Consider the following 13,996-nt stretch of genomic DNA (forward strand, 5'->3'; position numbering starts at 1 on the left):
GAATTTAATTGGGGATTTTGCAATGCATCCAAGTAGAAAAATGTGAGCAAATGGAGTTAAAAATCTGGAACTGAATTTTCTAAACTAGACTGATACCAATCATTGCAAATATAAACATTCACTGCCTCAGTTTTTAGTTTATCAGCATTAAAGAGACACATTAAAAAGTCATGTGCACTTCAGCATCTGGTAGCCTGTGTTTTTATATTTCAGAACAATATTCCTGACATACAATCATAATAAAGCTACATCTCATATAACTGGTAGATATTTTGTGTCTTTACTGGTCTTGGATATGCATTTTGGCATCCAATCCTTTTATTTAGCACTAAAATATTATGGGCTCGCTCTCATTTGTATTTCTGCTCCTTTCTAAGAGTCTGGTTGTGTAAAAGAGCTGCAGATTTGGCAGGGGCTTTCATAGATATGGCAGCCTTGATGAGTTCATAATGACTTATAGTGCCCAATATGTGAGTGATGCAGAACAAAAGGCAGTGGTTCATTTACTGTCATTTCCTACACTTGCCTCTGCTCATGCGATGTGGCTGTGAAACATTTTCATATCCACAATAATGTGTTTTTCTTGCATTTTGCAGTCATCTTCCACACATGTAAATGGAGCAACAGGTGTAAGATCCCTGTGTTTTCAAACTTTATCCCTTCCCACAGATGAAATTGTAAGACATAATAAAAGATGAGGGTATGCATGCAGACAAGAAAATGTCTGTGCTTATGTTTTTAAGGACATTAAGTATTAAAAATGCACTCACTTTTAACAAGCCCAGCCCTTTCAATATGAAGACGACTTTAGACAGAGAAAATTATAGATGCAGAAATACTGTAGTATGCACTCGAATGCAGGCTTGGCATAGCACCACATAAGAAATTAACAAATGTTGTTCATAATGCTTGTTGCAATTAGAGACTGGATTTAACTGCAGTGAGTGACATGACCAGATGACATGAGGGGAAAATAAAAGCTCTTTTGTCAATACTCTTGTTTTCTATCTCGCTACTTGTCATTAAAAAGTCAATATTAAGTCAAAAGTTTCTGTTTAATGGGATGCAAGATCATATGGCCAGCATTTTCTGAAACCTGTATCTCAGTTGTAAATGTGTGTTCACTGTATTCAGAATATTTGCGAATAGTGGTCACCAGTGTACATTCAGTTCTTCCTGTCATATCTGTTCAGATCTGCAGATTTGTAGATGCTCTTCTGCTTGAACAAACTGCTGTAGTTCATGCAAAATTGCACATAACTGAGCCTAAATAACACATGTTTTGCTTTAGTTTTCTGTTTGAGTTCTGTTGTGACTAAAATTTTCTGCTTGTGCCCACTACAGTTCACTGTGTGTAAATGGTATATATGATGCATAGGTATCCTCAGCCTTACTGCTCCTCTGAGACTCTTCTCTCTGATATGGTCCTACAAAAAAACTAAAACTTCCTATCAACAAGGCATTTAAGACTACAGACAACTACTAAGTGAATCAGTTAAAGAGATTCCCTTTGAGCATGTACCATGCAGTTTTCAAGAATTCTTTGCAGGAAATTTTGTGTCTTGGGGTAAAGGTAGAGATCTTTACAGCAAGTCACTGTACCAAAGGAAGTGGGGAGAAAAAAAAGAAAATTTCTGTCCTTATAAATCCTCTGATGAGTTGAATGAAGAAGAAAGGAGGGAAGTACTGTCTACTTAAAAAATTTAATACATCTGAAAGGACTAAAACAAAACCGACAATAGATTTTAAAAGCAGATCACCTTTCAAATGCTAAGGTGCTTATGAGAATCAAGAGCACCAAATCATAAAAATCATGGTAAAACATGTGTGATTCTTTAACATGGTTAACTGAAGGCAGGTATTAACCAACAAACTTTAGTGGTTAATTCAAATCCCTCTGGTAGAACACTTTGGGACTGGTTTGGAACATTTTTAAAGATAATGTTTTAAAAGAACCCCATTAACTGCATTTTGGTTTGGTTTTTTTTTTCCCCAACGAGGTTAGTTTTATGAAGTAAAAGCATACAAATTCTTTCTTGTAAACATGCAATATATTAAATGACCCATAAAAGGAGTAGCTTCTTCCAGGTATGGTCTGAAGCAAAACCAATGGATCAAAGACTTCCTCAGAGGAAGCATAAGGAGAACTTATGCGTTTGAGACACCCCTCTGAGAATGGTTCCTCTGCTTTTCCTCCCTATTTTGCCTTGGTGATATGAAGACAGCAATGCAATTCCTCCTTAAAAAGGCCAGCATTCTCAATAGATATCTTGTCAGTGCAACAGGATGTGTGCATGGGTGGCGGGTTGCCTGGGACAGAGCAGTGATTCTGTACACTTGTCACTGGAGGGGCTCAGAAATTTTGAGCAGAATGTTTTTCCGAAAATGCCAATTAATTCAGTTGTAAATGTTATGTGGGAATGTGTCAGGATTGACTATACTTTGTTTGTTTTGCTTTCAATCAAAACAAAGCATTCTGATAACTTTTTTATAATCTTGTCATGACAGAATATTTGGATGCTTCATTTTGGAAGACATTTCATTCAGGATTCTGTTCAATATTATAAATTGGGGAAAAAAAGAGAATGAAAACTTTTCATCTAAGTTTACCTTAGGTGAATTTAAAAAATAGTCCTACTATTTACTTTGCTTCAGTTTAGGACAGGTGAAATTTTAATGTGTCAGCGCTTTCCAGAAAATGAAAATTCTAATTTCATGAAGAGTAGCTGACAGAAGTCTATCTCTCATTGTTTAAAAAGGAAAGCTTTACAGTTTTCAAAACAAATTAAACATGAAGTTAAATGAGTAGAAAAATTTTTTGGATTTACTTATTTACATATTTTTAAAAATTGGGATTTTTATGTATTAAGTTATTGAAAAGATTTTTCTAAATGTCCAAACCAATATTTGAATATTTGAGTCCTGTCATTGGGCACTACTGAGAACAACATGGTTTTCTTCATTACTTCTCATCAGATGTCCACACACATTTATGAGATTCTCCCCTGAATCTTCTCCAGGCAGGAGACTCTCAGCTCTCCTTGTATGAGGTGATCCAGTCCCTCAGTCACCTCCACAGCCCTTCACTGGGTCTGTTCCAGTAAGCCCATATCTCTCCAGTACTGGGGAGCCCAGAAATGGCCTAGTATTTCAGACATGGCCTCAACAGTATTGGGTAGAAAGAAAAGGTAACCCTTTCACCCTTCAATCTGCTTCAATAATGCTCTTCCTGATGCTGCCAGTCATCTCTGTCACTATGGTGTATTGCTGGTTAACTTTCAACTTATCCCCCAGGTTCCCAAGCTCTGTGGAGCTGTTCCTCAGAAACTCAGTGTGTACTGGTGCATGGGGTTATTGCTCTCCATTGGCAGAACTTTGCATTTCCCTTTTCATATTCCTCTCTGCCCAGTTCCACCCTGTGCCGATGTTCGCTTCCTCCAATTTTATACCTCTGAACTTGCTGAGGGTTCACTTTGCCCCATTGTCAAGGTTTTTAATGTAGAGGTTAAACAATATTGGCCCCCTGTGGACCCCTGGGGTATGCCACCAGTGGGATGCCTCCAACTGCGCCTTGTGCTATTGATCATCACCCCCTGGGCTTGGCTGTTCAACCGCATTTAATCCCCCCCCTCCGTCCATTTACCAAACCCATACAGTGTCACCTTGTCTTCCAGACTGTTATAGGAGTCTGTGCCAAAGGCCTTAATAAAGCTAAAGCAAGCAATAGTCATTGTTCTTCCCATTATCTGACAAGGTGATTTCATTGTGGGAAGGTATTTGCTTGGCTAAGCATGAGCTCCACGAGGTAAAGACACACGGACTTCTTCTGATCACCTTGTCTTTCACGTGTTTGGAAAGGGCTTCCAGAATTAGTTGCTCCATGATCTTCACAGGGACTGAGGTGAGGCTGACCAGCCTATAGTTCCCCAGATTCTCCTTTTTGTCCTTCCTGAAATAATGTTTGATTTCTTTGAAGACAGGAGTATAGCAGATTGGAGCACTTTTTTTCATATTTCCTTTACTTTCACATTTTCCCTTCTGCTATGGACAGACACATAGTATTCCTGTATTCATTTGTTCCCTTCCTAGGTGCACAAGCAAGGTTATGGATTTCCTTGATATTTGCACAGTCATTGCTCTAGACTCCTGCTCAAAACAGTGGGTAGGCTAAGAAACAGCATACTCAGATAGTACCCTAAAAGAGCTTTTTTCTCCACCCTGCTTTTGTTTTTAATGTACACCCAGAGGTAATTTAACATTTAATACAGTTAAGAGAAAGAGAGCCAAAGGGCTTCTTTCTTCCCAAATAAAGAAATTCTCTGGACCCCTCAGTCTTCACAACTGAGCCTACAACTGACTGGACTATCTTCCTGGTTAGGCTTAAGGACTTCTTTAAGAAAAGTGACTTTAACTAAATCCTGTAACGTAACTGCTCTGTCAGGAGTTCAGTGACATATGCAGCCCAAAACCAACAAGGTTTTTAAATTTATGATAGAGGCAAGTAATAGAAAGTTTGTCGCTCCATTTAGCACTGTTGCTTACATGTTGGCTCTGAACCAATCTGTCAGCAATATGTCTAAGGCTTCGTCAAGGATAGGAAACAATATGAAGATGTAGATAACTCCTGCTCATGTGGAAACTTATAAACATGCAGAACTGGGACACCAGAGAAATATCTGAATACAACTGTTGAGATAAAGGAACATTAAATCCCAGAACTGCGTTCAGTAACAGTGAGGCATGATTTAATGGAAATCTTAATTTAAATGGTTATGGGAAAATTAAGAAAGAAAAAAGCAAGCTGAAAATAGAATTGTCGTCTTCTAGAGACCACCAGGCTAAATAAGAATAATAAAATATTCCAGATCAACTCATCTGGTACTCAAACCACATAGTTCTTTTACCCATGGGGAAATTTTAAATATGTGGACCTCTGCTGGATTACAAACACTCAAACTTTGTTTATTAAAGTGCAGTTCTACTCTTTAAAGCAGATAAGTGAGAATGATATCTAAGACCTTCATGTTTTGTGATCTCTCAAAGGTCGTGCTATCTGCTTACTGGTGAAAAGATGCTTCTGTAATACCAGCATACAACCTTTTTTCCTCAAGGTAGCCCAAATTTTCTGCTTATTTGGTATTGCCATGAGAATATTCTCTGCATGGTACATTTGCAGCCAAAACTTTTCTAGACATTTTTAAGTAATCAGAAAGTAAAAAACATCACTGTTGGAGAGGCAGAAGAATAATTAGGAACAGATTCTCACTTGGTCTTGCTCTCTTTGATCCTTTGGTGCTCTTTTTCTGTGCCCTTACCACCCCAATACAAGCCACAGAGGGGTCATAGCTAAAACAGCCCCTTTGCCTCTTGCCCTTAGAAGCTGATTTCTTGTTACCATATTCTAGAAGTCACAGCCTGAACCTAACACTATGAAAAGCAGCCATGAGCAATTGTTCAATGGAGAGCTGCTGTACAGTCTCCAGAAGAGAATAATGAAGAAATCTTAATTCTACGCCACAGACCTGAAGTGGGTCTTAAAAAGAAGGTGCTCAGGAGTGAACTGTGAAGAAACCACAGTGTTAACCTATGATGAGGGAAATTAATTAAAATCAAGGGGCTTATTCTTGATTCTACCATCCATTCTGCTCATTAATTTAACCAGCTAGATGAGCAAAGTCATTTTTGAAGTACATATTGCTCTCATATGCTTTCAGTTGCTTCCTGTATGCAAAATCTACCTGTGAAAAAAATGCTAGAATCTATCCTTAAATGTAAATTTGAAAGGGCAGCTATAGTGTAGGTAAGTAATGCCCAGTTTTTGCTCCCATCAGCCAAAATAGCTATCTAAAACCTATTTTTAAAATGAAGGGAAGGGAAGGGAAGATTTATAAAATCACCATTTATCATCCTAGATCACATTTTTGGTATATTAAGTGTATTATTTTTGTACAAACCAAAAAAGTCTCCTAAATGTTTTAAAATATAATTAGACTATATTGTAGTTTAAAAAAAAAAACATTCTGAAGAGGTGTATTCTATCAGTCTTCTTCCTTCCAGAAGGTAGAAGCCACTTGCTGGGTCATTATTGAAAGGACCTAAATTTTCCATTTAGAAATTTAAGAGTAAGTAGAAGAAAGTAAACTAGCCCTTATTTTCCTGTACAATAACAGAAATACTGTGCTTAATTTATTTTACGGGTTATGACAACGACATACCTTATCTGTTGAGATATTTCTGAAATGTGTTTAATACAGCATTTGTTTTATTAATGAATTGCTGTCCTTAAAATATAGTTTAACAACATAATCTAGTCCTACAAAGATAATTAAGCATATTGTATTCTTACAGGCCTCAAAGCTCCACAAGAGCATAATTTGAAGCAAAATCACATTGTTGTTAATATTATTATTAAAAAAAATCTCCTTCTTCATTGTGAAATATGAAAGAGTATCCAATTATATGTTGTGCCCATTCTTTGCTCCCCTCCCTGTTTTTACATAGGATGGTCTGTGCCCTCAGTGGAGAAGGCTTGCACAGCCAAGGAGCTGCTCTCTGTAGGCTGCCTTCATTAGCTGCAGAAATTGGAGGATGCACAAGGAGACTGGGGCATGGAGTAGCCTGGAAAACAAAAGTTCCTTTTTGGATGCTGTTCAGATAAGTGAATTTTATTTGTTGTAGACATGTGAGAATTCCCTAAATCAATTGTTTTATGGATGATCTCTTAAAAGATGTTCGGCACCACTTTACACTTTTGCCTGCGGATGACACAGAATCAACGGGATCCTAATGTTGGATACATAAAATGCTGCATATCATTAAGAGCTCTTAAAAAACCAACTATGAGGCATTCCAAAATGGACATCCATATTTTTGCCTTTAATTGCCCTTTGTTTCTGCTCTAGCTCCCCAGCTTGGGGATAGTCAACCTTGTGTCTTCACAGGAATGCTACGAACATAAATTAGTCGACATTTTCAAATAACTTTCATGCAGAAGCTGCAGTGATGAATGCCATTTGTGAGCTTATGGAAAATGAATTGCAAAATGTTGCAGATTTCCTCATTTACTGACTGACTCAGTTTTGAACTGAGGTAGGAATCCTGAAGAAAGATGGTACAAAATTAATTAGTTCTCTTACCAAGTGCTGTATGAAAGTGCAGTGAGAGTCAGCTAAAGTTGCACAGCAATTTAAATTTCTACATTACATACTTCCTAAAAAGTTTACTCTGAAAATTTATTATTCTCCTAATGCAGATATTTGGTGGTTTGCAGCACAATGTAAGCATTCTTATAATGTTTTATGTGAAGGAATTGATACTTTATTATGTGTAGTAACTGGTTCTTTTTTCTTACCTCAATTACACTCATTAATAATGACAAATAATACTGTCATATTCTTTAGGTCACATCCTGAAAAGCCATGTGGCCATGTCCCTCTATAAAAATGTGTTTATTGTGGATCTCCATCAATTTCTGCAATGCCCACGCAAAATATTGCTGCATGAAGTTTTGCAAATGTGTATGCAAAATGTTGTTTCCCTAAACTTTAGCATAAAAAGATGCTTGCAAGCAATTTTTATTTTAAGAAAAGAACAAGGTTACAATTTAAAGATCTAATGTGTTAAAGCAAACATGTAGAGAAGAGAGCTGAAATGACTTAATAAAAAAACTTTACTCTCGGTTTTCTTTTGTTCACCTGACACACGGAATGTTATATTCCACAGAGAATGAGAATTCTACCTTCATCTTGTACTGTTTTTGTTCATGAAGCACATCTTTGTGACTCCAGTTCAACAGGTAACTTGGTACACAGTAGTATTTAATAACTAAAGAAGCCAGTCAAATTTAGTTATGCCACTAATGGATGTAAAAAATCAAGTATGTGCCTAAACACTGTGTTCTGGACATTACCTAGCACATACAGTGCTTGATTAATATGCAAAATTTCAATCAAATATAAAATGAAAGACCTTTTACATGTGTAAAGCTCTAATCAGAAGAGGTAAAATTGCACAGCTCATATGTAAGGTACATAATATAGGAAGATAACTAAATGAGTATTCTATTTGTAACAAATCCCATCCCTGTGGGTGATGTAGTCCTAGACCTTTGCATCTGAAAAGAAGCAAGAATGATACACTGAGCTAAAGGTGAATCTGCTTTTAAAGAAAGACATTGATTCCATTCCCACCTGCTCTCAAGAGTTTGATTTCAATCTTCAGGAATACAGCACACCTCAAGTCCAATAAGGTAATTTTTTTATGACATATATTGTATCATTATCTTATACACACCAAAACAGAGGTGTGCAAAAGTTAGGAAGCTGTTAGTTGTTTTAATTTTTCCTGAAGAAATGCTGTTATGACACAAAAAAAAAAATCATATAGATTTCAACTGCACAGAAGGTGAATGTTCTAAGGTGTTTTCATGCAGAAAATTTTCCACGCTGCTGTGACACAGCCAGGGGCACAAAGGCAGCTCTGTTACACCTGTGTGTCCAGTGTTGCTTCTGGCATGACCCTAGCTATAAAGTCCATAAACTCCCCCTCAGTGCTGTCTTACAGAGCTACACTTCAGCCCACTAATGGGTTTTCCTTTCAGGATTTTCTTTGAAATTTGACATCTATCTATCTATCTATCTATCTATCTATCTATCTATCTATCTATCTATCTATCTATCTATCTATCTATCTATCTATCTATTTTTAAATGGATAACATTTAAAGCAACAAAAAGCTGAATTCTGGCAACTTTGAACACTCAATTAGAAATACATCCTGTTCACTACAAGCATTTCTCTGAAGTATTTCCTTACAAGGAATGTGTACCTGTGATGGATTTCCCCATTTATTCCAATTTACCAACACTGCACCTTCTGAGATATCAGCACCTTGATCCTCTGCTACAGTGTTCTTCAGCTGTAAGGTTTTTAGATGCAATCTTTTCAATGGAATCTTTTTCTCTTTTTCTCTTCTTTTCCTGAGAAAGCTTTTTTAAAATAACTTTTTTTAATATTGCGGGTTTGTTTAGTAGCCCTTCACACCATTGCTAGCTTTATTTCTTTTCTGTTTGAGAAATCCTTCATTGTTTTTCCTAGGATGTCTCTAAACTTGCCTGCTGAAATCCTATTAAACTGACAAAATTTTATTATTTCTCTATCAGTACCCACTTCAATATGCTTCAAAGTACTACATGCATATTTCCTTTCCCTTGTCTCATGCTGCTTTTTTTCCCTGCTCTCTGTCTTTCATTACATATAGGATTTTTGCCTGTTGTCCTTTTTAGAGGTATTTTGGAGAAATTTCTTTTTCTTTGTTTGGTTTTCTTTATTTCCCATCATACTACTTTTTCTTACTTCTCCAGATTTCTATATGGTTTATATTTAAACCAGGTACTATTCTGACAGGTTTTGTGCTGCCACATGAAGAAAAGCTATAGAAACAATCTTTTTTGGTAGACCTAAAGTTTAGTACCCAAATATTGTTCTTGAGGCAAATTTGAATTTGCTCAAACAATATGTCTGCTCATCCAGTAACTCTCTCATTGCAGATGCAGTTTTGCTCCTGAATTCAAACATATATTTATGAACTGTATTTTTATTTTTAACACTTTATGAGGCTGTGATTTAAAGGCATTGGTGCTATTTAATCCTGTCTGTTGTTTTCTTCATGAATTGATAGTTTCTTGTTATGTATTTAATTACTGTTTAATTTGTAAGTTCTTTTCCAACCATTTCATGAAGCCCCCTTTCTTTTGTTAATTGCTTTGTAATGAGAAGCATGTGAAAGAAAACATAAAGGTCATCATGTAGTTGAAAAATGTTCTTGACACATCTTGGCCTCTTTTATGACTGCTGGACTGTTGCCATTTGCTTCAAGGGTGGTGTGAACAGGGTCTGGAGGGTAATGTTCTTCTCTCACCATTGCAGCATGAATACACCTCCAAGTCAAAAGACTAATATCTGATACATGTGTTTCCTTATGCTCTCAAATAGCCACAATCAAAACCCAGGCTCTAAATGTATTCATTTCATTGCACAGCATGTTTCACAAATTCTGGTTGTTGTGAACTAAGGGTGAGCTTTCAGTGCCTGCCTGGCTCTCTGTAAATTCCCATTTCATTTAAGCACATGAGTGGATAGTTTTGGTGCTGGTGAGCAGCAAAGACACACAGGCATCTGAGACCTTGGAGGGAAAAATATTCTTCAGGATAACCCAGGATGAGATTAGGTAAAGTTTGAGAGAGATTCACAAAAGCCCAGTGTTTCAAAACAGACATCGGTTTTCAGAAGAGCTCGGTGTGTCCAACTTGCACAACTGAACAAGCCAGTATTTTACAGGAATGTAATCCCTCAAGTGCAGAGTGAAAGAGAGGAGTTGGCTGTATGCCCTGCTAATGAATTTTCTTTTAATTGTATTCCATAATAATAATTCTGGACTTGATTCTTGCATTTAAAGTTATATACTGGGACACGATGGGGGCGCAGTATTCCAAACTTGTGGACATCTGTAGCCCTGCCAACTTCAGTAGGCCCACAAGAATTTTTCAAATATAATCTGGTGCATAAAATTCACACAGCATGACCACAGATCTGTTAAAAATATATCAATGAGCAATTTATGATTTTTTAATATTAATGTGAATAGAAGATGTTGAGTAAGTTCTCCTACAGCAAATGTTAAACTAAATGGGACATCACGCATTAGCTACTTATGATATTTCATTGGCCAATTAAAACTTCAGCTTTCTTTCATTCAGATGTATCCAATTATCCTTTTTGTTTTTTTAGGTTAACAAATGTATGTTTTCAGGCTTTCTGAGCTATACTTACTACCTTCCATAAATATTCCATTCTAATATTACAACTTTTTTTTTTTTTAAATGGCTTGCAGCATATCTAGTAAAGTATTATTCTGGGGTTTGGAATAATGACTGGCTTAAGAGTGATTTAGCAGATATAAATAAAAAGAGTAAATGAATATGGTTCTGCTTTTCAAAGGACTTAAGTGTCCTGCTTGTTTCCTGCTACAGTAAGCTATCATTCATAGATACCATGAATTTGTTTTGAAGTTCATATTAGTACTAAAAAAATCCCAGAAAGCTATATTAAGAATGATTTTATGCATATTGTGACTTAGGAACAAATCTGATTTAAAATATTTTTTCATGACTATTGGAAAGGATCTTCTGTGCCCTCCTTGGAGAAGCTAAATCTTTCATCTGGGATTTAATTATTCAAACAAACAAACAAAGAAACAAAAAAGGCTTTATTTTGGGTTAGTTAGAATGTTGCTCCATGATATAGTCAGAAAAATGTTCTCAAACAACCACTGCAGAAAAACATAATTATGCTCACAAACAGAGTCGTTAGAGATGAATGAGCAGTGAGTGGACAGAATGTGTTGCTTGATAAATTTAGCTCTGCCTCTGACTGCCGCTTGTTTGGGAGCTGCTTTGGTCTTCCTTGAATCCATTTGTTACTCTAAATTAGCCTCCAGTCATGGTGGCAGCTCTTGTGTGTTCCCACGGCCTTGGGAGCAATGCCAAACATGTTCTGCTGCAAGCAGAGCCCTCTGAACAGGCTGGAGGGGATGGGCCAGAGTGAGGATCTGGTTGTCTTAGCTCAGACTTTGGGCAAAGCCTGAATATTGATCTCCTTTTGATATAAAGCCAAATAAATATTGCTGATATATGATAATACAGGTACATTACCCAGGTATAGAAAACAGACTGAGAACGTGGAATGTCCTGGTCTCATCAAAGGCAAAAATCTCACCCAAATATGGTGGAGCAACCATCTCTAAAGCACATCCTAATCTCAGCAGAATGGAAAAAAATGGAACCTCTTAAGTACAAAAATCTGCTGGTGCAGTTCCTGTCTTTGAAACAAGCAGTGAGCAAACTTGCTACCAGCATGTCTGTTCTCACTGAAGAAACACAAATTGAGTCTACAGAGAACTTGAAGGAGCCCACAGCAGCTCCCAGCAGTGACATTAAAATGATCCTTACACTAAGGCATTATAGTAGGAAAATAAGAAAGAACTCTACCTGTAACACAGCTGCCTGCAGTGGGATCAGAATAATTAGCTCATTGACTCACAATGGCATTTGCAAGAACATGTTAATCTTTAGAAATGGAATTCTTACCTACTAGATCAACCATGAGCTGCCTTAAGACAACAGATTAACACAGACCCTAAGGGAGCCCAGTTGCAATTCAGGCCACTGTTGTGCAAGAGAGAAAAGAGCTCCTATAAAGATGTGAAAATAAGAGATAAGGCACAGCTGAAACAGAGAATCCAAAACAGGCAGGATGAAGAAGAACATTGTGAAGAACACAATGATGCTGGTCACCTAGAACTGGCTTTAAAAAAGCATTGATTGAAGTATACAGACAGCATTGGTATTGTAGCTATGTTATAAGATGTACAGTCATTTTAAGAAAACAGTTTTAATGAGTATCATCGTGGTGAAGTGGGTAGAGACGCAGATTCAGAGACATTTTCTAGGCAGCAGAACCACTTGTGGAAGCAATATTTTTTGAAAGAGCATAAGAAAGCAACCAGCTAATAAAAGTACAACAAAATTTCCAATGAACTATTAAAACATAAGATGTAATTAAGTCTAAGTTATTTCTATGTCAGGAATTCTGAAAAAAATACAATTGATGCAAAGGAGTATTTTACTATGTGCAGGAACTTTTTACCTCACAAGATCCCATCTGATTTTTAAAGTTTTATATATGCTTAAGAGTTACACAGAGCTTTTAGTAAGAAAATATGAAGGTATTACATAAAAACAAGTGGCTTAAAATATTTTTGACTTGACAACTGCTTGAGAAGAGATGGAAATACATGATTTTGCAAGATACATGGTGATATAGCTCAAGAGACTACTGTGGTCACAATGAAAAATTTGGATTCCCAGGAAAAGTACTAAACTTTGTCTTTGCAGTTTGTAACAAGGGAATAGGATCTCTGCCTAATTTGCTATGAATGATGCTATTTCAAAGTCTACAATTGACCAAAAGGAAGTTGTAATGAAGAGGTTATTGGCCTCTTCTCTGAAGTAACAAGGGATGGGGCAAGAGAAAATGTCCTCAGGTTGCACCAGTAGAGATTTAGAATGGATATTATGAAAGCTTTATTCACTGGGATAATTCACTGGAAGGGTTGTTGGACATTGGAACAGGCTGTCCAGGGAAGTGGTGGGGTCACCATGCCTGGAAGTATGGAAAGGTGAGGGTGGGGCACTGGGACACACGGTTTAGTTGTGGACTTGGCAGTGCTAGATGAACAGCTGGCCTTCCTGACCTTAACAGTCTTAAATGATTCTATGATTCTGTGCCACAATAAGCTAGGAAGTAATTATTATAATCATTGTTATGATGGGAAGGGAAAAGTGTTATGGTACTTGCAAAAATCTCTCCTTGTTTTAGGTGGCCTTTATTAACTTCTCATTTATGCTGGTACATACTAGTGGTCAATTTACCATTCATTAGATGAAAAACAGGTTATAAATGACTGTTTAAAAGCTGTGCTTGAAGTGGCAAGAAACTCCAAATAAATCTAAAACTATGAGTGGATGCTGAGCAAGCTTGCTTAGTAATAATCTGATAATACCAAGAAATCAAACAGTGTAATACTTGGAAACATTTCTTGCTAATAATGCCTTGTGAATGATGTGCAGCAGAAGCATGATTTTCTTTTTCTCTAATGAGCATATTTAGGCACCAACAACCACTGGGGAGAAGCAATGCTGCACGTCTGTTTCTTGGTCTACACATTTTTTATCAGGATTTATGATGAGCGCATACAATAAGGGTGAGAAATACTTGGTGTTGAGACACACTTTTTGGTGAGGAAGGACAGCTGGTACATAAAAAGAAATCTTTGATAAAGATTTCAGGAGGGTTAATGAAGATTAAGTAGTGATATCTGATGATTTCTGTGGGCTGAAGTGCTGTGGTGTTAGAATAAAAGCTGATTGAATATCTCG

Source organism: Melospiza melodia, chromosome 1 (genome assembly GCF_035770615.1).
Source record: "Melospiza melodia melodia isolate bMelMel2 chromosome 1, bMelMel2.pri, whole genome shotgun sequence".
Taxonomy (NCBI): Eukaryota; Metazoa; Chordata; class Aves; order Passeriformes; family Passerellidae; genus Melospiza; species Melospiza melodia.